Below are 26,009 nucleotides of genomic sequence, written 5' to 3'. Positions count from 1 at the left end.
GGGCCCGCGGCGCTTCCGCAGAGCTGCGCGGGTCCCGGGCTCGCTGCCTGCAGGGCCACAGCGCTTGTGAGGGGCGGAGAGCGGCCCCCCGGCAGCAGGGGTGGGCTTCGGCCGCGGGCACATGATTTACGTGTACCGCGCTGCCAAGCACAAATAAAACACCCACGACGGGCAAGGACAGCGCTGGGCCTGCTGTAAGGAACTGTTCACGAACTTCTCCGTAAGTGAAAGTAAACAGGCGACATCAGTCACGGCCAGCAAATGAATTTCAGCCTCGAGAAGAGATAACCGAGAGGGGACTTCATTAATTAGTATAAATATTTAAATGGGGGGGGCGGTGTGGGGGTGTGTGTGCTGAGAGGATGGATCAGGATCTTCTCGGTGGTGCTGAGCAATAGGACAAGAGGCACCGAGTAGAAACTGATGTACAGGAAGTTGCACATGAACATGTGGAAGAACTTCTTTACTATGCAGTGACCATGCATGGGAACCAATTGCCCAAGAGCTGTAGAGTTTCTCTCTCTGGAGATACTCAAGAACCATCTGAACACAATCCTGTGCCTTGTACTCTGGGATAACCCTGCTTGAGCAGGGAGGTTGGTCTGGATGACCCACTGTGATCCTTTCCAACCTTACCCATTCTGTGATGCTGTAAATCTCTGCAAATACTCATGGCAAATAATGAGAATACAAAAATTTACTACAACTTTTCCAGTAATCACTATTTTAAAGTACCATCTAAAAGATGCAAATAAAATACAGTCAGGATTGTTAACACAAAGATTTACGAGCAATAAATAAATATCCACTTAAATTTAAACACTAAAATGCAGAGGGACAACCATCTACTTGGAGCAAAAAAACAACCAAACAACCAAAAAAAAAACCCTCACAACCAAAAACCCCCCAACATTCCATAAACAACTGCAGATTGGATTTAATATCAGCATCGATGTCTTAAACTGCTGTAAGCATTTCCCTTAACCCAAACACATATCAGTTCTAATCTTTGTTAGCAAGGAGTGCCACAAGTACTGGAAAATCATGGGACTTTCTTGTTCGTACCACACCTCTACTTGACTCCCTCCCCTCAGCCAGGAAATGAACTTTCACCCTCACAGTTTGGAGACAGCACTTCAGCCTTACTGTTTTCAACCAAGGATTCAGAAACTGCTGCATTGAAAATCATCCAAGGTGCAACTTATACCGAGAACATATCCAACCCATGCTGCAGACTGGGCAGAGCCGGCAGCGTTTCCTCCTGGCAGGGAACCACCGCAGTGGGATGGCACAAGGTTTGCTGCGACAGCGGTGCCCCAGGAAACCTCACTGAGCACCTTCTGCTCTAGTTGGGCACCGTGGTTGTTGAGTATCTGTCAAATACACTCGTCCACCTGCTGCAGAAAGCTGGGCATGAATTACATAGTCAATGTTGCGGTGAGGCCACAGTTTGAGAGTTATGTCTGCAGTTGGAATCATGTCTTCAAAACTAGTCAGATCTTCAGTAAACACTGGTTTATTTTAAACAACGCAACTTGGAATGTCCAGGCTTGTATTTGGCTTGTATTTGTAGCGAGAGTGCTCTTTACAATAATACTAACATTTGTCTGCACCCTGAGCTGTATGCTTTTTGCCTGGGAGCTTTGGAAACGATTCTGAAGTTCAGGAGAATGGTGGATTATATTCATAAAACAAGGGTGCCACTGACCTTTCAGCACAAGAGAATTGATGTGAATCAGGGACCTGAGATTCATCCAAAGGAACACAGTGGAGACTCACAGGATGAAAGGCTATAAAGGCTTTACAAATTATATTTGGATGGGGGAGAGCAGGGAGAAAGAGAATGTGGGAAAAAGAAGAATGAAAAAAGGATCCTGCTGTTTAGCTCATGCATAAACTGTATGTGCCTAGTCAAAGGTCACTCCTTTTATTTTCTCATTAATTTCAATGACGGTAAATGGTATATGAAGAACAATCTAAAAATAAGAACAGCCAGAAATAGCTTAGGTTTTTTGTGTGACAGTGTGGCAGGAAGAAAAACCTGAACTGAAACTTCATTCCAGATCTTTACTTCTGACTTTTGAAAAAGTAGTGACTTAAAGTTAATTATTTCAGATGAACTGTAAATCTATTTAGGGAAGTTAAACAAAAATTAAGTGGTCTACTTTTTAATGTATTTTCCAATAAAGTTTTTGTACTCTGTGTATTCTGAAATTAATTCCTGAGGGTTGTATTTTTCATCTACTGCTCTTGTGAGAAATGGTGTATATGGACAGTTTTGAGGGGGAGTTTTCTGGGTTCTAAACACCAGTGAGAAAAAAAAACAAACCACTAAGTACTAGGCAGCTGTAAACAAATAGAGGAGGAATAACAGCTTTGGGAAGCCTTCAGGTGCATGCAAAAGCTGGCACAAGGAAATTGCCATCCACAGCAACTGAAAGTAGAGGCTGAAATGGGAACATAAAAGGGATAATGTATGTTTTGCTGTGGGAGTCACAAATGGCTGCCTCAAACAAATCTTTGGGCAACAGGAGCTCTTCATACAGAGACTGATGCAATGTCTTCCCACTTTTTTTTTTTCCTAGGAAATAATGGGCCAATATCTAGAAGGTGATCTCCAGAGAAGGTGACACAGATTCTACAGCAGCATTGAAAGAATTTTAGCATTACTCCACCACCTTTTTATTTTTTTTGCAGCAAATGTGCAAATCTGCATTGACTTGCACCATATTTGACTGTATGCTGAGTTTACATTTGCAAAAAGCGGACACCAGCTGCCCAGAGTTTAGTTCTCATCTTCTGTTCATGCCAAATAGCAGTATGAACCTTATGGTTAACACATGTTGCAGTGGTTCACTTTCTGTGTAAAGGTTGGTATCTGATAAAGGTAAAACGATAAGCAACAACAATTAACCACCCCAGCTGGAACATTTGGGCTATATTAGAAGTGAGATGACCTGCTCAATGCACCAACTTTGGATTTTGCATTAAATCCTTAGGTCACTGTATTTCCTGCACCACCATGGTCATATTTTTGATGTGAACCCAGTCAACTCATCTGATTTCTCTCAGCCTCAGTTTGCCATCTGCAGAAGAAGAAAGGAATTTCCAGACCTCAGTGTATATGACAAAGATTAAGAGATACTCCAGGTGTAACTGTACAATGCAGTAACTTTGGCAGGAAAGGTGTCTGAAGGATTTCTTGCTCACTTGCAGCCTCCCTGACTCCATCCTGACACTGTAATTTGTTATTCTATTCAGTTTTTGAAACCTACCCACCATCCAGGCCACTGAAATGACCTGGGTTAAAAAAAGCACACCACACCCCCCCAATTCTTTAAAGTTTTTTTTTTTTACTGAGATCCAGTTGTTATTGAAGCTCCAGCAGCTGGTGACCTGTCATGAAAAGGACCTTGAAAAGCAACATGTCATACTCTAACATCAGATAATGAGCTGCAGTAATCCAGAGGGATGTCACAGCACAGCCTTTGTAAAGTCACTGTTTTTGAAGGGGAAAAACACCCCTCACATATGATATGGGTTCAGTATCTGGTCCTACTTGATCAGGTTTGGGGCTAGGGATGGAACAGGAGCCAACTGAAAGCAAAGGTAATAGAACAATTACATAGGGATATATTTTATCTCCATTATCTCCTTCAAACACCTACTGCTCCCACAAGACTGACAGACTCCAACACTTCATTGCATCAGTAACACCACATCCTCTTGGACTGCTCCTTGGCAATCAGTTTTAAAGTATTGCCTGAAGCACGTCACTGCCGTTTTTCCTGACTACAGATAAGAGACAGTAGCAAAGAAAGAAATGGTGCAGGGAACTTCTTATCTGCAGAAATAAAGCACAGGTTTTCTGAGTCCTGCCCAATGCACTGACTACAAAGCCTCATCTCCTGCTATTTGGTGAGGTCTGTTGACTCCCCAAAGGGACTGTGTGCCACGTGCAGCAGCAATAGGAGGTGTGGAGCAGGGAGGAGAGGTGTCTGGAAGGGAGTGAGGTGTGTTTCTCTAAATATGTATTAGTTTGTTGGTTTCAATAACAGAATCAGTGATTAAGAGTTTGTTAATTGGCAACAAATTAAATCAGTTGAAATTCCCCTGGCTCAAAACTCTTTCTGGCTCACAACAAGGGAAAATTGATTCAACACAAAAATTTGGAAATAAAGTAGTACAGTCACAGTGGTCTGGCAACAGATCTGAGGGTGAAGATATGGAAAACAGCAAATTACATGTTGTGCAGCAGTTGCTAATCTAGGGCATAAATATAACAAGGGTCTTTTAAGCCAGGAGAAGGACTGATAATAACATTTTATCCTGGCTTTTGTTAACATCAGTTAAAACCTGGAATGTTAGAGGAAATAAGTTCAAAGAGAGGCACCAGAAGTGATTGGCTTATGAGAAAGGAGCCAAGCAAAGAAAAGACAGAGGATCCTATCAAGGGACCTGGGTGGAATCCCAAAGAGCATTATATAGACTGTAAGCATGGAAAGAAGAAAAAAAAAGAATTCATGATAACTATAAAAAATTCTGACAGCCACAGTGGACCAAAACCCTAGAGAGGTTGGCTTCCTACGTGTTATCAGCAGAAACTTATATTCAACACGCTGAAAAAATTTAGAAATAGAAAAGCCTCTCCACTCACCTGTGTGATCCCAAGCAAAAAAAATGAAGGACAGCATCTTTTTTTAGCTCTCAAAGCAGGTCAAATTCAGAAAGAATAATTCACAACCCACACATAAGTCAATGGCCATTATGTTTCCTCAGACAAGACCTGAATTTGATTAAATGCTTATGAACATACAGATTATATACTGTGTAAACAAAAATCTGTTTTGCAATGAGATTATTTATATCAAAGATAATTTCAATTGCTTCTCTGAGATCTCACATTTGTTTAAAAATACAAAGTCCCCAAAGGACTGTGACAGAGTTCAATATTCTAAGAAATATTTTTCTTTTTTCTTTTTTCCTTTTTTTTTTTTTTTTTAAGGTTGGCAAAGAGGCTGGTTAAAATCTTCACAGAAACATACAGCTGAAAAAAAGAACCTGAGCATTTTCTGATTCCAGAAGCAACACAGCCCTATCTTCTAGTGTCTGATGTTTCAGAGTGAGTGGACTTGAGCAGGGTGGTAAACACTTAAGAATGACTGAAGTTCAAAAACAAACAAAAAGAAGCCTTGAGCTCACTCTTGTAGTAAATGGGAAAAAAGTGAGGGAAGGCTTGGCAAAAATCAGCATAATAGTGGCCTTATTGTTGAATCTGAAAGCTTCATTTCCAACGGTGTCCCTTTTCTGGGAAGCTGCACAACCACTCTGAAAGCGCTTTCTATAGAGATGATAAATCTGTGGTGGAGATTTATGCACATTCAGATTAAGTCAGGAAATCAGTAATGAAAAGGATAATTAAATAGAGAGACAAAAACCTAGAAGAAAAATTACCAAAAAGCTCCCAAAACAAACACGGCTAACAATACACCATATATATCAGGTCCTGGGATTTTGACTCTGACTTTGGCACCCATTCTTGCTTGAGCAACACACAGGGTGAGCAACCTCATCCTCTTCCTCACTGTGTTTCCCAGGACTCTAGAGAAGGGCAGTCTGCAAAGCAGAAGATTCTCTGTGAGCAAGATGAGGTTCAGTATCTTTGGTCCTCTCTTTCTTTTTGCACAAGCTCTTAATTCATCAATAGGTGGAAAAGCATAGGAATAAAAAATTATTCTATACTTATGGAACTGTTTGAGGCCACAGCATTCCTGGTCCTGAGGGAGCATCCAAAAAGGAGGGAAAAGATACAGGGAAAACTCTGTCAATCTCAAAAATACCCACCAACAAACATACAAACAAAACGTGGTTGGTTGGAAGAGTTCCTGAAAATGGCTTGCAGTTCCAGGATATTGAAGATGGGTTAATGCTCATCTTTTTGAGGAGTTCCATCATGCATTCAGAGTGCTGGTATGTTCTCAGCACTGGAGACAGCCAAAGAGGTACCTCTGTTAACAGCTGTGGTGGACTCCTGCCCTGTGGTTGAACTAGACCCTGGGCTAAAGAGGCTACTTTTGTTGTTTAGCTTCAGGCATCCAGCTTGAGTGCCTAAGCCAGCAGCCTCAGGGCCTGGGCTGTCAGGGAGCTGTAGGTGTCCCACTGACCCTGCAGGAGCCTTCAGCCCCATGATCACTAGACCTAGGTGCCTGCAGTTGAGCTGTGAACATCCCCAGTGCAGTGATGACTTTGTCACAGTGTTACTTGCGTTACTTTCCTGCAGCACCTGCCTGTAAAGAAAACTACCCTCAGAAACCCAGGGGCACTGTGCCACTGTCTGATCTAGCAGCTTTATATTCCAAAAGGACCTGGGCCACCCCAGAACTTCAGCAACAGAAGAACAGGAAACTTCCATTAGCTGGTAGCACTAGTAGAGTGCTGTCCTCTGTCTGGACTTGATACTGTGAGAAGAAAATCAAGAGTTCATAAGCTAAATGAGAGCTTTTGAACATTACAGTCTCCATTTTTTAGCCAACAGCCCTGTCTTTCTAGGCACAAGTAAGCAAGGGTCTGTGAGAGTGGCTTTTGACAGAGAGGCTACTTCTTCCCTTTTGACTTTCAAAGATGTACATCCAACTCAAAGTGTTGATGGCAAAGCAAACACACTGACTGAACAAAATTTAGCAAAAAAGCCTTTCTCTTTTATATGACTCTAACTCTAAAACATAAAAACTCAGTACTGAGTCACAGGCAGACTTTTCCAGCTTTACATATATGGTGTACAAATGCTGCAACTTTGTGACAATCTTTAGTTTGTGCGCCATGACTTTTAAATTAATTTATTTACTTTCTAAATGTTGTCCCACTTCTCTAAAGTGGATTCAGTCATAGTGTCTGATTAATCTCATGTGGGAACTAAAGACAGATGAAAAAATTGACATCTAAAAGATGTGGATCTGCTTCCAAGTTTTGCAGTGCAAGATGATTTGTAGTAGAAACTATTTACAATCCTTTCTCTCACACCACTGGACAAGAAAAAAAGCTCCACAAAAAGTGTAGCAATTCCAATTTCTGTTAAGAGTTCTGTTCTAGGCACTGTGCAAAATGCTACTTCAGCCCCTGCCCTACTCTACTTTCTGCTATCAAGAATAATTTACAACAGTTTGAACTTTTTTCCATGGGGCTGGGTGAGTTTATAAATGACAATTTACATTCTGCTATTAATATGCCAGGCTCAATTAAATCAAAAATCTCCATGCAAAAAACCAGCATGTCATTTACTAACTATACAAATCAAAACAATCTCCCTTAAACACCAAATCTGGTAACAAAGTATTCCATTGCCATTTGGAGTGTAAGGGACTTTTACTGGCACTTACATTGGTGTAAATAAAAAATGCATATAACAGGCAGCCATGCAAAGTAGGGACCACACTCAAGGACTTGCTTTGCATGTGGACATTACTCTGGTCTCCTTCACATCAAAAGTTATCTGCACAAGATAATCCTAGCCAGAAGGAAAAAGCGAGCAAAAGTATTGAGTGCTTTGAAGTGTGGTTTCAAGATCAACATGAAACTTACCTGGGAAGTAATGTAAATAACAAAAGTGGCACATTTAAATTATGATTTAAGTACTAACTCAGGAGCCTGGCAGTTGAGATTATGGTCCAGACAGTGACATGTCTGACAGTATTTGAAAGAAGGGCTCATCAACAGGCAGAAACATATAATCAAGTCAGAAGAAACAATAAATGCAAGTACTATAGCTTTAGTATTGTTACACAGCATATAGGGAATTAAAGGAAAGTACTAAAACACAGTCATTACCGAAGAAGCGAAAAGGTATAAACCCCCAAGATTTGATCAATCAGCAGGGTGCTTTAGAAGTCCAATGATCATAACAGAAAATATGTGAGTAATGTGATTCAGAAATTACCAAGGTAACTTAAGGTTTAATAAGGAATGATGCCAAACATAGATTGGCTTTATCTCAGAAAAGACTGAAGAGAAGCACAACAGTGTAGAATCCAAATTCCTCAAAAGCAAAAGGAAAGTGCCCCCAGGGCTCTGCACTAGGAAAGCAGCACCTCTGTTTAACAAGGAGAAAGTCCCAGCTCAGAAAGTGCCTCACCCATGGATGCACGGGAAAGCTGTGTGAGGAGAGAATACTGCCCTCCACCAGGAAACTTACCTTATAGTGGCTGTTGAAAGTTATCCTAAAATTTTAAAAAAAAAAAATCTGCTTAAAATAATGCTCTGGCTAAAACAAGAACAAAATCCATCTAGGTGCAGTGACTTGATTTAATGCACAAAATACAGCCTGCTACTCTCAAAGAACAGAAAGGACAGCTCATGGACTAAGAGAAGAGACAGATAACATTAAAAAAACCTAGAAGACAAAATTGAAAAAAGAGAGATATATAGACACAGATGCAGTATAAAAACCCACCAACTTTGAGGTCATCCTTTGTACAAGGGCCTTACTGCACATCACAGAATTCACACAATAATTCTGTAGTCATGGTCCCCGAATCTTCTAGAATGTAATGATCATGTACCATTTGTGACCCAATTTATTATACAAGAATATAATCCCTTATTAATTATAATCCTTAGGATGGCTTCAAATTTTTATGAGAAAGATTATATTCTATGCCAGAGTACTTCTCCCTGAAGAATACATAAGGAGTTAACTCACACATAGATGGATATTGTTACTTATCAGCACTTCACTGCCATTACCATGGCAGCAAGGCAAAGACCATTTTGTTCTGCCCCATTCTTCCCTCAGAACTGACAGTTCACTTCCAAATACAGAATCTTAACAGAAACTAATGTCTGAGGCCAGATTTTGCATTGTGTCCTGAAAGCTCAATCTGATATGAAGTTTAATGAAAAGGTGGAACAAAAGGCTGTCGTTTCGTAAGGCTAACTGAACATCAGGAGGCTGATTATGCTGTTTGCAGAACAACGTGCATGAAAAGAATCAAACAAAACTCAGATGAAGCATTTTCTGGTTAAAATGTACCCGAAAAAACTATCTGCATCTTCTTTTGCTGCTCTCACACCACTTCAACAATGAGCATGTTGCTGCTTGCCTACAGGACACCTATGACTGCCAAGAAGGAACACGTACAGTGAAATTACAATAGGTTCATCAGGAATGTGTGGAAAACGCTAAGTGGAGCACATCAAAGGAGTAGTCAAGAACTTGTAACATGCCAGCCATCATTACACTTCACATCTGCATATCCAATAGGTTATCAATATTAATAGGGCAACTGGTGCAGGAGGAGGCTGCTGGGGCATCAGAATTGCATTTTCTGATTTACTCTGACACTTTAGAGCTCGTCTAAAGAATAAAAAACAAGGGGAAAGAATGCCACAGACAAAAAAACTATGAAATATGATCTCTTCCTAACTGGTTCAGGCTCTTTATCTGGCTGAACAGATCAAATAATTAAGGAGTCACTATGACATTAAAAAATTCATCCACTAATCCCATTCACCAAAGCTTCCTGGATAAACAACTCATAGGAGTTCTCCCACCATTCCTGAGTAGAAGCAATTGAGAAGAGATATGGAAGGCAGGAGGGCAAGGCTTAGTGAAACAAAAACTCACACAAACAAGCTGGAAAACAACTGGAAGAGAAGATTGAGAAGACAGAGAGATGCAGGCAAAGCAGAAAGCAGTCTTACTCTTCTGGACCAGAGGTTCAGAGTGTGTGTGTGAGAACATCATGAAAGATCCAGATGGTCTTTTCCACCCAACAGTGTTGTTTGCTCGTGTAGGTCCTGGGAGACAGCTACCTGAACAACCTGTTCCCTCTTGTAAAACCTGTCATATAATCCAAGTTTATCCTGCTGAACTGACCACAAAATAATGAAGAACTTAGCTGTTCCCCCCCTTATGTCACAAACCCTGTATAAGCTGTGTTTTATCTACAGCAAAGTAAGAGTTAATATCCGCATAGGAACAGAGGCAGACAAAAATAAATCAAGAAAGGGGATAGAGTGAAGCTGCAGGCTGCAACAGTTATGCCATTGGATTCCCAGCTTTAAATAAACCCTTTGAAGTAGAACAGGTTTTTTATGTTAAAAGAGCTGCTTTTCACTCTGCACCACTGTTTACAGTTGCAAAAATTACTCCACTTGAACTCTAAACTGGATATTCAACATTGAAAAAAATAGCGGAAAATTTACGAGCGGATCCTTGTCATTCCCATAGCTCCCATGCTACATCCAACTCTTCCTAGCTGCAGCAGTATTGAGTCATACAGTTACAGATGACATTGTTCTGCAAGCACATTTCAAAAACTTTACCTTCATCCCTACAAACCACGAGCTGAATGGTATAGCTTCAGAACTGAAAAGTCTAAATTAACTACAGAAAATTAATATGTATAATTTCTGTGAATTTCAATGATTGAAAAGATCTTCAAGAGCCGCAAAAGAGAATATCCAATGTGAACAAATAAATGCTGAAGCTGCTGAGCTGGGTTTCATAGCACTCTCCTCTCTCCTACACCTCATTAAATTAGACTATAAATACCAAGCAGAAGTGCAACTTCCTGAATGGAGACTAAGTTTGCACCTACCGGATGAAGGTTGGCAATTTTGCCAATCAAATCCACATAATTTATCCTTTTGTTAAAACCAGAAAGTTGAAGGACAGGAGACAAGTCTAACAGAGCTTTCAAAACGATGGGTAATGTCCACACACAGCAGTGGGAGAATGTCATTGTTATTTCCTACTATACAGATCTTGCTTCAGTATTTAAAGGGTACAGCCTTGCTACTTATGAGATCATCAGGACTTTGGAGATTTGATAGCACTTATATTGGTACCAAAATTCCCAAAGTTTTATATTCTCCATGAGAACTAATGAAGAGGGCCTCAACAAATAGTTGCTGTGCATTTGTATTTCAGCAACAGCTGTAAATTAAGAATTGCAAACTTGACTACTTGCAATATCAAACCTTAAGTCCCAGAAGTACTGAGCTATAATAAAACAGTCTGGGAAGCAGTTGCTAATTTAGACTAAATTACATAAAGGACCAGCCTCATTTCCAAGACCAATGCCCCAAACAACAAAAAGCAATGAATAAAAGACAAGCCTATACATATTTCTTCTAAAATGGCTCTCCAAAGGGAGAAAACTTCAGATTTACAATAAAATCTAATGTGGGACTTTAAGGTATAGTAAAATGCAGTTCTAATACTTGTTCCAGCTACCAACAAACCCCTTAGCAAGGTGTTGTGATTAAAAAGACAGAAAGCTACAGAGTGGTCAAGTGAGATGAAATGCTGGCAGTTAGCTAAATATGGGTTCAGGATGATATAATTTGTCATGCTCAGCATTGATTGCTATTGCAAATCTGCTCTGGGATCAAAATCCTGATTGTAATCCATCAAACCAGTAACTACAGTGAGTCAAATGGCTGAGCAATTGTGATGACACAGCTGGCCGCAGGGATGGTGCTAGAAATTAATAAGTGAAGCTGCTATTAGCATGTAGAAAGCTTTAGAGAAAGGGAAAAGCAGCATGGTAATTGCTAATACCCACGACACAGGAACGGTATCAAAAGTTTTATTAAAAATCAACCAAATCACGTCATGCTGATTTTTGAAGGAGGAATGCTTATGCCTGCTGCTCACAATCTCACAATTTAAAAAAAAGGTGTGCCTATACATCTCTTCACCTGGTATAAGCAGAAAAACTTAGTTCTCTTCTTATTCAGCTATAGTCACAGGCTATGTTGAGGGAGCACCAGGAGAAAGAATCAGAATGGTGAACAATTCCCACCAACAGGAAATAGCTTTCCCAAGCTGGCCATGGGGACACCACTGTCACACAAAACTGATTTTGCTTGGGCCACTGTTAGCACTCTGTCACTGTCTTGCCTATTGGGCAGGGTGTGAGAGACCTACACGGACTGTCCATGCAAAAGCAATTGGGCACTTCTGCCTCCATGAAAGCAGAACTCAAGAACACTCAGCAATTCTGACCAAATACTGCTTAGCTTGCTCTGGTAAGTCACTTCAGAGAAGCCCTCAATGTGACTGAAATCCAGCAGCAGTATTCCCCTCTTTGGTTTGTGGTTCTTATTGCCTTTGTCACTTTGACCCTTCATCTCCCATCTGTGGGATTCTTGCCTTTAGTGTATTTTTTTCATCTAAATATAGCAGCTCTTCAGTCTTTTTGTCTCTCTGCTACAACCTTGGCTGCCTTTAATGGATCCTGCATGAAATTAGACCTAGTTTGCATTCTAATCAACTTTGGTGACTTATGCTTTTAATTAATCCTTAATATTCCTCCAGTCTCCATGGATGGTGCATTATAAAAACCCGTTTATATGTGTCATTGTGGTTTCAACTTCAGGGGAAAAATGTCTCACAAATGGTATATATACAAGAAATATATGCAATTTATCATAAAACATTATGATTTTATTCTCTCCAGCTGGAGTAGCAGACAAGTTAATATGTTTTTTCCAATTGAAAAAGTTCCATGTGATTTATTATTCCACAAGGAGCAAGGGTCCAACAAGGCCCCTACTTGGATACAACCTTTATAGGATTCTCACCATATTGTAACTTGCTGGATCTGAGTAACCCCTCTCCAAAACCACAGCAGGCCTCTGACTGCCTTGCACGCAAAGATTTAACAGGTTAATTGACCAAATCATGCTCACTTCAATAGCCCCTTTGTGTTCCAAATTTGACCCACAGTAGAGCTCTGAAAGTTTAGAGCACAATGTAAGTGGTAAGTATTACTGGGTCACATTTGGAGGTTCAGAATCAGTTATTACTTAATGTTTATTCAGCTTCTTTTAAAGCAGAGCGCTGAATCAAAACCCAAGGACCTCCAAATTTCACCCATTATTAATAGTTTGATGTTATCAATTAAATTTAATGTTCTCTGACAGCTTTTACTCTTGCCTAAGTATCACTCCAAATAAAAGATACTCAACTGTCACTTATAAAGTGTGATTTATTGCTAGCCAACCTGCTCATCTGATAGTTGAATGAACCAAGAAGTTTCTATGAGGGCTTTTGAAACAATCTTTCATTTTAGTTATATTTATTACCAGTTTCTGACTATTTAACGGTAATTAGAATAACCACTCCAGAAATGACATCTGGAGAAGCACATATCTGAAGAATATTCATAAACCAGCAACTTCTTTTAAGATATCAAGATCTTTTCCCATCATATCAGACATATGGGACTGGCATTAAGTATAACCTGCAAGTGGTTCCGAGCAGTGAGAGTTTTCTTCATACCCACATGATTAGTTCTTTTAGCATTTCAAATCTTCTACTAAGTATGTTTTATTAAAATACTTATTTCCATATTTTATTTGGAATAGAAGAGTTAAAAGATAATCTGGGCAGTAAAATTCTGAACCAATCATCTAAAACACTTGGTCCCAGGAAAATAATTCAGGAGAAATGAGGGGCCCACTGCCATTACTGGCACTAAGATTTCACTTTCTCTTCCCTGCCAGCTCAGCAGTTTGCATCACCAGAACTAAAAACATTTTTGTCAGTCTTGTGGTTTTCAGATATTATTTGTTTGGTAAAGTAAAGCAATGCTCATTTCTACATTTTAAAGATTAGAAGACACCTTCTGTCAACTGAGACAGAAGCTGAACATTTCAGCCAGGAAAGAAAACTCAAACTTGTTAACACCAGTGGCACAGGGGCATATCATAAACCTGACCTCAGTGTCTCATTTCTCAGTCACAGTCAGTAATTGATGGTTAAGAAAGAGTGTGACAAAAGAATGAAAGTGGGCAGTGTGGCTTCTCCACTAAAGCCTCCCAGTTTCCAGGACTGTGCATCTTGGGCACCTTCCTTCTGGCATGGTGGAAATTATTGGGATGAAGATCTTTATCTTTCAGGGTTTGAACAAGGGAAATGGTGAACAGCAGCACTGACCTGTGTGTGTCACTTTACATGGGTGACAAGTCCTAAAATCCAAATAGTTGCCTGGGTCAAGGCCAGGCTCCTCAGCCCCTTGCAGAACTGAAACATTAAAGTCTAAGAGACCATGGGAGATGGAGGATAACTTCTTAATCCTGGCTGATTTTACTCTGAGGCTGACAGAGTTTGGAAGAAGGCAAGCCTAAACTGTGTTATGATCTCAGTGGTTATTCAAAGATACCTGGAGAAACACTGGGTGAGACTGGAGATATTTTTCATTCCACTTCTGCAAATTTCAGAAGAACTTTAACAAGTTATGCTTGCGTTATACTATTTCAGCCTAAGGTAAATGAAACTCATAAGGAAAACTTATTTGCTGTTCAGTCTTAGGAAAGGAAACAACCCAGCTTTGGGATTTAATGCCTTTAAAGGCAACTGACTTTATTGAGGGAGAATTTTATGCCCAATTCCTGAACATGTTAAATATATACTAATTACTGAATAATTACTTCTTGCATCTTTTTCTTACTCAAGAGACCAAAAGAAGCCTAGGATTCAGAAAATCTTGCAAACAAGAAGATACATGTTTTCAAAACCATCAGTAAAATAAAATATTGTCAGAAGTGCAAGATAAATTAAGGAGAAACACTTTTCTGTATCATTCCAAAATTTGTACTTATAAAATTAAACAACAAAAGAAATTTATGACTGTTACATAGAGTCACAGGTAACAGTCAAATGTAGAAAGCTTGGGGTTTGCTCATATGCAGGGCAGAAATATTTCATAATAATTTGCAATACATTCAAAAATATACAAATTAAAAAGCCAAATTATGTAAATCAAATACAGAGCTGCTCTCAGCAGCAAGTTACCCAAAGATTTCAATGAAAGTAACTTATATCAGTATAAAGTTCTCACAGTTTTCAAAATCCTTGTTCTGAAAGTCTTTTCACTTGCTTTAACAAAAACCGGCACTTTTGCCATTTGCACAAAAACATTTCCTGTTTGCTATGTAGGAACTGAAGCAAGGAGTCATGTAAGTGCCAGTCAGCTCTCCTATCTGAAACTCTGGGGAAATATATTAAAATAGCTCAGCACAGTCTAGACGAGCTCAGCACTGTCTGCCTTAAAAATTGTTGTTCAGGCATACCCAAATGCATGAGTTTGTTTTCAAACAGTAACATCTTTCAGAAATAATTTGTTTACCTTTGGTTTTTTTGAGTGCTGTTTAGTCAAACATTCCCATAATGAATAATTTTTTTGCTAGTTGTGAAAAAACAGAAGCAACATTTCACTTGGACATGGCTGCCAAGGAGCTGGAACTTGAAAACAAAATATAACATAGTGCAAAGATCATAATAAAATTGTGAAAATGAACAAAACTGAACTGAATGGGGGAAGGTGTGTCCCTAAGTTACACATTTTTTAAAAAATAAGAAAAAATAAATAAAAAAGAAAAATTAGAAACCCAAAAGGTTTATAGTCTTGTTATTACTTGCACATTAATAATATTAAGAATCAGCTTCTTGTGAGAACAAAAGTGGGAAAAATACTGCCTTCACTGTAGTATTAAAAATCAAGTTAGTATATGAAAATAGATGGGATGCAGAAGAGAATACCAGAACAGACTTAGCCCATCCTGGCAAGTATGTGTTCAACACTATTGGGGAAAATTCCTCCTTCAAAACTCCAGCATTTCCAAGCCTGTATAATCAAAAACATCTTTCTCCTTATCCAACTTCTGTTTTCTTTGTTGTGTATTAATTTCCCGTGTCCAGTGGAAGGACATTTTATCACTGTTCTTAGAACGATTTCTATATTTTAATTTTTATCTCCATTTTGCTTTTCCTTTTTTTGGACTAAGAAGTCCTTTTCCTCACTTTATCTCATTAGCTGTATTTTCTTAGCTTTCACACTATCCCAACCTCCCTAGGCTCGAGTTCGTTGTATAGTTTTCACAGAAATTTGTGTTCTACTTTATATATACACCCAAAAAAGTACTTATATAAACAACAACAATTTAATCAATCAAAACCAACCCCCATTACATTTTAACATATTTATATTAACTTGTCAGTCAACGGTCTCATCAGTGCCAAAAGATTCATGACCCCTCCACAACAATCTTCCTCTTTTCCTGCAGTACTTTTTTCAATTACATTTGGTTGAAGAGCTTCACTGATGTCTATTCTGTAACACACCTTACACTTAAGAAAATATACAAAACTCTTGGATAATATCACTAGTAGTTCTGAATTTTAAACATTTTTAAGTTACTGGAATGTTACATTTCTAAAGGTGATGACATTCTGAAAATTTTTATTGTTTTCTTCTTAGAGAGAAGTCTTGGGAGAAGCTCAAAAGTCTGCTTTTGCTAACAGATGCTAAGGAAAGGAAAAGAGATCAAAAGATTTCTTTTCCCCAGATCCAACAAGTATTTGTAGTATCTTTGCAGGTGAAGGGGGCAAATTGTATGACTACTTTCACTCCACGTGAGAACAACACAGTAATTTATTTTTTTTAACCTAAAAATGTGAAAAGAAAGGCAGAAAAGCTGTAGGGGGAGATTATATACTGACCTGAGAAGATGGAATCAGCCACGAGGAACTTCTGAAGCTGGGCAAGGAGACTGCAGCAGAACGAGAGTTTTAAGTGGGTCAGTGCAAGGTTGGGGTTGTTCCTGCAGGCAAATAAGGGTTACAAAGGCTCCTTAGCACTGTGAATTAGGGAGTGAAATTGGCATCCAGCCCCTACAAACCAGTAACCTGAAAGAATTGTTGTGCAAAGATGAGGATGGATGTGGGATGTCAATTTTAATTAAGATATTGAGAAACTGAAGAGATTAAGTGGGTTCCAGTCATAGGGAAATACACTAGTGAAGGCAAAAGTAAATTGCTCACAATTGCCCCAAGAAAAATACAGAGTATATGCAAATATGCAGTGATACAAAGTCTAGAGCTAGGCATTATACCAGCAATTTGATTAAAAACTAGACACACCTTGTCTGTAGTAAACTGTAATGGGGATGCAGCATTGCCTCAGAATCTCACAATAATGATTTTGACAACTGGAATGAAGGGAGAATGTTCTCTGTGCCGGCAAAGGCCGCGATCTGCCAAGACAGGGGCAGATGTCTGTCGTAACAGAGATGATTTGGAAGTGTTGGGTAGAAAAGCAATCATGAATGAGAGAAATTTGAAAGACATGTGGTGATTGAGCAGAGGGCTAATAACTTTTTCTACTGGTCCTAAATGAATAGTTTTGAAGAACCTGTGAAGACCTACCAGGAGTACCAAGAAGAATGCCAGGCTAAGCAAAACAGATTTTGCACGTAACATAAGCAAATATAGCCTCATTGTGCTAGTGAAAAACATGACAGAGATCATAACATAGCTGAATAGGCCAAGGAGTCTCAGCAGCAATGAAACATGACAACCACCTGAGGGAAACTGAGTGCTTGATGTATTTACAGTGAGAAAATACTTTCAAAGAAAAAGGAAAATCTGAATTTTAAATTCGGATGTACAAAGGTAAAATAAAAAAAATAAAAATAGAAGTAGTATGATTTGGGGTTGTGGTGGGTCTGACTGGGATGGAGTTAACTTTCTTCACAGCAGCCCATATGGTGCTGTGTTTTGGCTCTGTGGCTACAACACTGCTGACAACACACCAGTGTTTTGCCTATTGCTGGGCTATGCTTGCACAGTGTCAAGGCCACCTCTGTTTCCCACTACACCCCCACAGCCAGACTGAGGGTGGGCAAGAGCCTGGGATGGGACACAGCTGGGACTCAGAGTGACCTAAGGGACATTTGATGTGATGTATCCTCAAGTTCAGAAATAAAAACTGGAAGAAGAAAAAGATGTGTGTGTGTGTGTGTGTGTGTGTTTTTGGATTCCAAAGTGGAAGTTTAGAGACTGCCTGGGCATCGCTCTTCCTGTGGGAGGTGGTGCCATCTCCTTTGCCTCACTTGTTTCCCCCCACCCCATTCTTTTCTTCACCTATTAAATTGGTTTTTCTCTCAACTGTAGAGTTCTCTCAATTCTGTTTTTCCTAATTTCTCCCCGCTGTCAGGAGCTGCTGCAGGGAGTATCAGCAGCTGCTGGCTGGGGTCAGGTGCTGGTTAGAAGAAGAGACACTTTATTTAGTACTATGCTTTCACAGAGCTTGCCTTGCATTAAAAGGGGAAAAAATAAATCTAACTTCAGTGTTTGAATTTACTGCAACTACCCACAGTTTCAACCAGTATTACAGGCAGAACAGCATCTGCTTGGAATTTCTTCACCCACTTCAAGAATCCTTCAATACTACACAGTTTCAGGAGCACTTTACCTATGTATGTGCCTGTTATAAAACCCTGAGACATAAATGTAGCCACTAATGCCAATCACTTATATCTGGCACCCTGGGCCAGGCTGCAGCTCCTTGCTGAATGCAGAAAGTGGAGACTGGTGCTCAGTTCTGTGGCACCTAAAGAGCCCATTCCACATTCAGGCTGCACATCACACACTCCTGGAGAACAAACCAAGCACTCCAGTTTCTAGCCTGTTCAACTGAGCAGTTGATTTCACTGGAGACCTGATAAATGGGAGATTTCTTCTCACATCCTCCAGTTATATGGTTCAGGAATATATAACCTAATCTTAAAAAGCATACGTAACAGTAGATTTTGCCATCTACTTTTTAATGATATTTAAATCCTGCTAATCTCTAGGATTTAAACTGATGGAACTCATTACCAAATGACACTATATATTAAACAAATGCATTTTTATTTTAACTGGTTTAAAATACCCGTATTTCAGTCTAATCAGATAATTACAGTTCTGCTAATTTAAAGAATATGTAAATTCTAAAAATAATAAAATTTAAATCTCCAATATCATGCAGAATTTCTTGGCACATGAAAATATCCCGAACATTACACTAGATTCAGTCCAGTGAAATAGAAAAGCTTTTCCATTTACAACCCTGTACTCTCATATGGATCTCAATTTCATTTCCAAGAAAGTGAAACTGCAGAGCTGACAGACTGTGTGTCTGGGTCTTATCCTGATTTACCCTTTTTATGCCTTTCATTATTTCTGCAAAATGGTGAAGGCAAATATTCAAGTGAAATCTAATCCATCTATTTCTGAAACACCAGTTCTAATGCAACACAAGTTCTATTTGAATTAGTGACTGACTTCTAAGCAGCCTTATGGGCCCAAGTTAGAAGTAATTCCTGCCAGCGCTAAATAAGATGAAGCTTCTGGTTTGATATTGATTTATTTTCCAGGAAAAGAAGGTATACCTGGTTTGTAATTTCTGATACGGAGTAGACATTAGATCATCTGGTTTTGATACAATGGTGGAACTTTGACTACTTCCCTTTCCCCTCTCAAAGAGTTCCCCTCTCACCTGGCTTGTCTGGTGAGCTTATAGAGGTTCTCTCTTTTTGTCATGTTGTCACACAAGCCACAAAAGTATTTTTCCAAAACAAAGACCTACTAAAAGTTAGCTTCTCTAGGAAAACTGTTTTGTGCTTATATCATCTTTCCTTGCAGATGTTGATATAAATATTAGAGACAATTATTGTTGACATGTTTATCAGAATTCAAGGACACAATGAAGAATGGGACCTGGCAATCCTCACTCACTGTCAAAACTGGGCATTTTTAGAGAAACAGTTTGTCCTTTCACTTGAATATTTGGGTGACATAAAGAACCAGGACATCCATATTTAATAGTGAGATTGTCTAAGAGAGAAAAGAATTTTTTTTCATATGTGAAAGTGATAATGGATTTGATTAGGAGAAGATGCTGGAGATAACAGATTTTTGGCTGCTGGCTGAGTCAATGTACATGTGCTTATTTTTCTACCTTACCCAATGAAAAGGTCACAGGCAAGAGATTTAGCCACATCTTCTCCCAGAGACCCTACATTAATCATGATTATCAATTCATGAGTTCATGATAAGCCTCTTTTTGTTCAATCTGGTTTTTTCTCCTCCTTGTTTAGAAGTTGAATTAAAGCATAATTACTTGCATTATGCCACTTGTGACAGTATGAGCTGATTAGCTTGTAAAGCACTGATTAGTTTGGGGCTACCTTAGGAGAAAGCTATGAATTATAATGAAATTCACAGATAAGCTTGGAGAGGTACTTATGATATGAACCAAATGAATTTTATATATAATTCAAAATAAGAGTATTTCATAATTGCAACCTATTATGAATGGAAGAAATGACACCATATGACAGATTATGCTAATCTCATACCCAAACAAATAGCATCATTTCACAACCAGCAAATCTTTCTGTTTTCAGGTGCAGCAGCTTTGTGTCCTAAAGCATCCCTCCCTCTCCAGCACATTCCAGCTCCCAGCAATGGGTTCACTCCATACCTGACGGGAGAACTCCCACTGGTTCCACCATAAACATTTTGGTGGAAGCAGTGGGTTGCTTCGTGGCATGTCAACAGAGATCAAACTCAAACTAGAACATTTTGCATTTCATAGCCGACTGCTCTGCTCACTGAACCTCTGGTGCTCTGAGGCCAGAGCACCATGGGTGGGCTTGCCACAGCTCAGTGGGATATCTTCTGCATGGGTAGTGAGATTTTGGAACAGAAATGTTCTTTTCAGCACATATGAGTAGAAGAATTCAATTCTCAGCACTTTTCAGAACTTCCCAAATATGAATACCATAATCTGTTGCTAAATGTCCATTCTAGAAAACAATAATCAATTTTTTCCAGCCAAGCTAAAGTTAATTTTACAGGATGTGATCCAACAGATTTTTCATGAGTCTACTCCCCTTAATAAATTTAATAAATTGATGTACATGCTTTTGCTGTTAGCATCAGGGTAAGATAATGCAGTATCTTCTGAGAGGGAGTATCAGCTTGTGCAAAGGAATGCAGAGGCACTGATGGTTTTGGAATGTGGTAGATTTACAGCAGCTGAATAACTGACTGTCCTCCAGCAAAACTCTTGCAAAGGTCACAGATGCACACATCCAGAGGAGCATCCAACAGTGCTCACACTTTATTTCAAGCTGGATTCCTCGGAGTTGCTAAACTCAGGGTAATCCACATTGTATCACGCAGCACATTGTGAATCTACTGACTGCACACACGTACGGTGTAACCTGGGTTACATTACTTATAAATCAGTCTTTTCTCTTGGGCCTATGATTTGATTACAAACTGCAGTTGAAAAATGTGTCATGAGGTGATTGGTTTACATTTACAGAAATCGGATTTGTTTTAACAGCTTTTTCCAACTATAACTTATAATGTGGAATAAGAATGGTACACTTCTGAAGTGTTCTTCATCCACTATTTATTATTTTTCACTAAAAGCATTTCTGGAAATTTCTTTCAATTTGACAGCAGATCAATTATCTTTAAAATTGCTTTACTTTCTAAGCATGTGCATGGCATTCAGTGATTTCAAATGTTTATGTATATTCAGAAATCAGTGTGTAATCTGAGGTTCTTACTTCCCCTTTTCTAAAATAATTATGTAAGTTTTCAATTTTGTTGAAAAAGTCTACTACTCCATTAGAAAGTCAGCAAGAAAATGAACATGTTGATAATGAGAAAATGAAGACGTTGATAATCTATAAATTTCACTTCATTATTTTGGGCCTGGTACAAATCACAAGTGAATTTGGTGGACTTTGGCTGATACCATAAGCCTTGTTTGGTTTTCTGCTTTAAGTTATTCTCCATTTCACACAGAATCTTTTTCATTTTTAAGTGTCATTAAGCACATAACATAGAGGAACTAAAGGATTAATTTTTCAGTATGATATTGCATACATCTGTGAAGGAGATTTTATAGAATGATAAAAATCACATGATAACTAGTCAGGTATAATAAGTCAGTCTTCCTCTGTCAGCACAATTACTTCTGTTTCAAATCAGAAATTCTTTCTGTATTCTTATAAGCTCAGATGGATTCCTGCTACATGCTTGCCTTTTATATTTCCCTAAATGGACACATATTTTTCACTCTCTGTCATAATACTCACAGCAGAGTAAGGAAAGTGTTTTGCTTGTGTGTTATTTTTTTTACTTAGTATTTTGTCCTCTTAGAACTCTCTTTAAAAACAGCAAAAGAACATATCTACCAAGAACAGCAACCAGAGGAGAAAAGCCTTGGGTTCAGAAAAAGAATGGTTCAGGCTCAATGGGCCTAATTTGTCTGTGAATTTTCATATGGCCAGAGAGATTACCAAAAGCTCTGAAGAAGCTTCAACATGTATTATTTAGTCACAAGGAATTCTGTGTGGTGAACAACTTAGAGTAAACACACCAGAGGAAAGCAAAGTGCAAAAATCAGAAGGACAGAATAATCGAGAATCCTACGGAGTCCAACAGCACAGATCATCATCAGCAGCTATGGTGGAAACTATTCTTGAAATTCAGTATTTTGGGCCTTGGTGTGTAGAAGAGCCCTTTGTCCTTCAGTGAGTTTTGAGGGTTATCTGAAGGACACATTCTTCTCTGCTATTTTTAAGACTCCAACGCTACTTACACATCCTGTTGTCAGATCTTCAGAAGAAACAAAGATAGTTCAGTAAGTTTACAGCTATCCCACAAAGACAGTGCACATCACCAAGCAATCTTCTTTGCACAGTTCCCAGGTCAACAACAGACTCCTCTGTGTTTATCATTAAATTACATTGTCAATCAAAGCAAGAATCCTTAAGCCTTATCAGTTACTCCAACTGGATTTTAACTGATCATCCTCTATCCTTTGTGCATCATTTCACCATCAACAGCACAGCCCTTCAATCTAGAGGAAGAGGAGTTCTCAGAGGATATAAATGTGTTAAATTCCCTTCAGCACAATTCATTAAGAAGCTCGTTTCCTTGTCTGCCACATAATCTTGGTGGGGGAAACAAGCACAAATGCAGCCCCATAGCTTCAAAGCACACATTAAGCCATCTAAGTAAACACAGATACAATGAGATAAACATTTAGCAGGAAATGCACATTATTGCCAGGGCACATGGTCCTAGTGAAGATAATTTTTTGCATGCTTCTGTGGTCACTGATATGCTGCATATATACTTGCAACAAAATCTATGTACTTAGCATAGCTCAACACACTATAATATAACTTCTGGGAAAACAGAAATAGAAAATTAATTACTGACCTGAACTACATCTCCTATTTGTTCCTGCAACCTTCCTTCTTTTTCTTTAACATGAAATAATGTATTTTTACTAGCAAACCAAGAGTTCACAGGACAATACTATGACGTAAGAAGCAAGGTCTGCATGTGCAGACCACTTATGAATTACCAGAAGAGCAATTAGACATTTCAGAACCTTTCACAGGAACCTCATGGATCCTGGGGTTGCACGGTTTATGTCCCCTGAGAGTTACATAATGCATGGAATAAACCATGTTTATAACCACAGATGGGGTACAGGTCAGGCTCTGGTAAATCAACACTAAATTTTGCTGGATGAATCCAAACCATCAGCTATGAATTTTGCTGAATGTAACCACGGTCAGTTATCTTCCTCCCTGTTACTTGCCACATTTAGCCCATGTTACTCCTTTACAGTATTTTGTGGCTTATTCTCCTGCACATCTCTGCTCAGTGTTTTATCCATAACCCAATGTTTTTCTGCACAATCCCTCTCATGTTCTGTAATTTAAACTAAAAGCTGTAGCTATCGCTCTAGCAAATTTTTACAGGGACAAAAAAACTTCTGCCAGGTCCCTGGAACCACAGTAGCCAAATTACTTGACAGTCCTGGAGTGAGAGCAGGATAGCTGGAAATGCCATGTCCTCCTCAGCCTTTGGAACAAGGGTGTCATAACTGGGCCTCAGAAATCATTTACCGGTGTGGTTTGCTCTAATTTGAAAGCCATGCCTCGTTTGGCAGGAAGATACAAAGCCCATTCAGCTAGGTATTGAGGTTATCTTGAGGACTGTAGACTTCTTAGCAAGAAGACCATCAAGAGTCTGTGACCTATTTTCTTCAGAAATCATCAGCCAAGCAGGATTTTACAAAGCCATTCCCGCCCTGTTCAGAAACACTGCTCCTAGATATGCTTCAGTTACACTGTACCAGGGGATCTCACGTCAGTATCGCTGTCTTCCCAAATGTTTACAACAGGGTTTCAGTTTTATCAGTTAGTTATGTCCTGACTGGGCAGAAACTTCAAACAAGTTACCCATTTATTTGCTGTGCAGTACTCACAATACTTTGCAAAAAAGTTGCAACAAGAATATCAGGGGTTTTTTCCTCCTTTTCTCTTGTACACTTAGCGTTTGAAGCTGTGTGCTGGTCTGTTTTCACTTATTTTTAAAAAGGCATTGTACACAGCACAACATCAGACCAGTTATGGTTTATATATGTGAACATATGTGGCTACATTCTTTCTCTTTAAGTAAACACTGAGCACCAGAGTAGTCTGTAACCTTTTGGAAAAAAAGTCAACATTGGAAAAAATTACTTCGTAGATGGCTTCACGCAATTGTGGCTACAATTCATTATGCCAAAGATGGGAAATAAAGAAAAGAGCACAGCAGTCCATCAGACCCTGCTGAGGAAAACACATGAGAATCATTACACATACACATACACTCCTAAAATAACCTCAGAGCCCAGCTTCTGGGTGGGGAGGTGGTAAATTCAAATTAAGACTGAATCCCTGGACAAAGTCCATCTCTGATGTAACTCACTGGGGGCCCCTGAAACCATCAGAGCCAACAAAGCAGAGCAGTCTGACAGCACAGATGGAAGATGCTGTTCTGCAGGCAGGTGCAGACAGTGCTAAGCAATGTCACCCCTGCCTATGGCTGAAAGGATGCCAGCACTGAAATGAAGACAGGCTTTTGAGTACCTGTACCTTGTAAAATTTTTCACTGTCTTCCATCTCTGCAACCTATTAGAGCTCTGAATAAGCAATAGCTCCAGACAGTAGTTTGCAGCCTCAAATCCAAATTTCTTTTTTGCAGAAGGCAAATGCAGAAGGGGAATAACTTTTCTTAGTTAAGTCTTTAACAGACTTTCTGCTGTCTTGCCTGGAGTTACAATTTTACCCATCAAGATGAAAGAAGGTATTAATCAAATAAATTCAAATTAATTCCACCATTTTGTCTCAGTGCCCACCAAAGGAAAAGAGCATTATAATGTGCCTTTGTTGTTGTTGTTTTGTTATGAAGAGGCTTCAGGAAGATTCCATACCTTCTAGCATAACCCTTGTTCTCTGTGTACAACACAGCAATATCAAACACATGGGAGCACTTGTAATAGCGAAGTTATCTGGGCATACATTCAGTAACACCTCTGTGCCTGGGAGATCTTTGGAATACCTTGTGTCCAGGAGAGAACTGAGAAGTCAGAAAGAGTGTGATGGACACATTAAGCCTGAGGACAGTTTAACTAGCACAGGAAGGCTCAACAGAGTTATATGAATCCCGGATGCTGGCCCAAGTATTCACTGTTGTAGAACTTTCCAGATGACTGGAATGTACATTTTTGATCAGACAATACCTGTGAGTAAACCAAGCAGTTGCTGCCAAATAGGAACAGGTAAGGATTGGAAGATGTGACGTGGGTGAAACACTGCAGAGACACTGCCAATAATGGTAGCCCCACCCAGACCTCTCTTTTTTATTGTGTCAGGTGCAGAATTTTCAAGGTTGATAGGCAAGCAGAAAAAAGCATGAGAAGAAAGACAGATCTAAAGTGATTTGCCTGCAGTTTGGCATCAAATGAGAGATAGGGGAATAGGACTTAGGTGTCTGACCTCTCAGAATTCTGTCCTCTCCAGCCCACCTTTCAGTTTTCTTGAAGTGGGCTGTTGAAATTTTTTTCCTCTTTTCATATAGTTCTAAAATGGAATGAAACCAGAGAGTCAACATGTAAGATTCCCAAGACGTCATTCCTGAAGTGAAGGACACTAAGTTCTTGCCAATGGTCTAGCTGCCTACACAAGGAAGTTGGAAATAAATTAACAGTAATTTTTCAAATTCTCTTTCAAACTGCAGAGAAGTAAACTTATGTTGCATCCCATTCCATCTATACCCTCCTCAACATACAAAATATATGCCCTTCTGGTGA

At 39.3% G+C, this 26,009-nt stretch overlaps 1 protein-coding gene and 1 long non-coding RNA gene across 3 annotated transcripts in view; one reads left to right on the top strand and one right to left on the bottom strand.

The window, feature by feature from the left end:
• The window catches only part of SPATS2L (spermatogenesis associated serine rich 2 like), a 139,966-nt gene that overhangs the window by 76,634 nt on the left and 37,323 nt on the right, over positions 1–26,009 (bottom strand). The window contains exon 3 of one of the 2 annotated variants that reach the window (XM_015634361.3): positions 16,508–16,608. The exons of the other annotated variant lie outside the window; for it this stretch is intronic. The gene's annotated coding sequence lies outside the window, so the exon portion shown is untranslated. The remainder of the gene's footprint in view (positions 1–16,507; positions 16,609–26,009) is intronic. 2 annotated transcript variants of the gene reach the window in all.
• Positions 7–4,111, top strand: LOC117244705. The gene is made up of 2 exons (XR_004498268.1): positions 7–220; positions 2,586–4,111. It is a non-coding gene; the product is annotated as an uncharacterized LOC117244705 (long non-coding RNA).

The sequence above is a fragment of the Parus major genome, chromosome 7, assembly GCF_001522545.3.
Source record: "Parus major isolate Abel chromosome 7, Parus_major1.1, whole genome shotgun sequence".
Taxonomy (NCBI): Eukaryota; Metazoa; Chordata; class Aves; order Passeriformes; family Paridae; genus Parus; species Parus major.
This window is presented reverse-complemented; position numbering and strand designations above follow the sequence as displayed.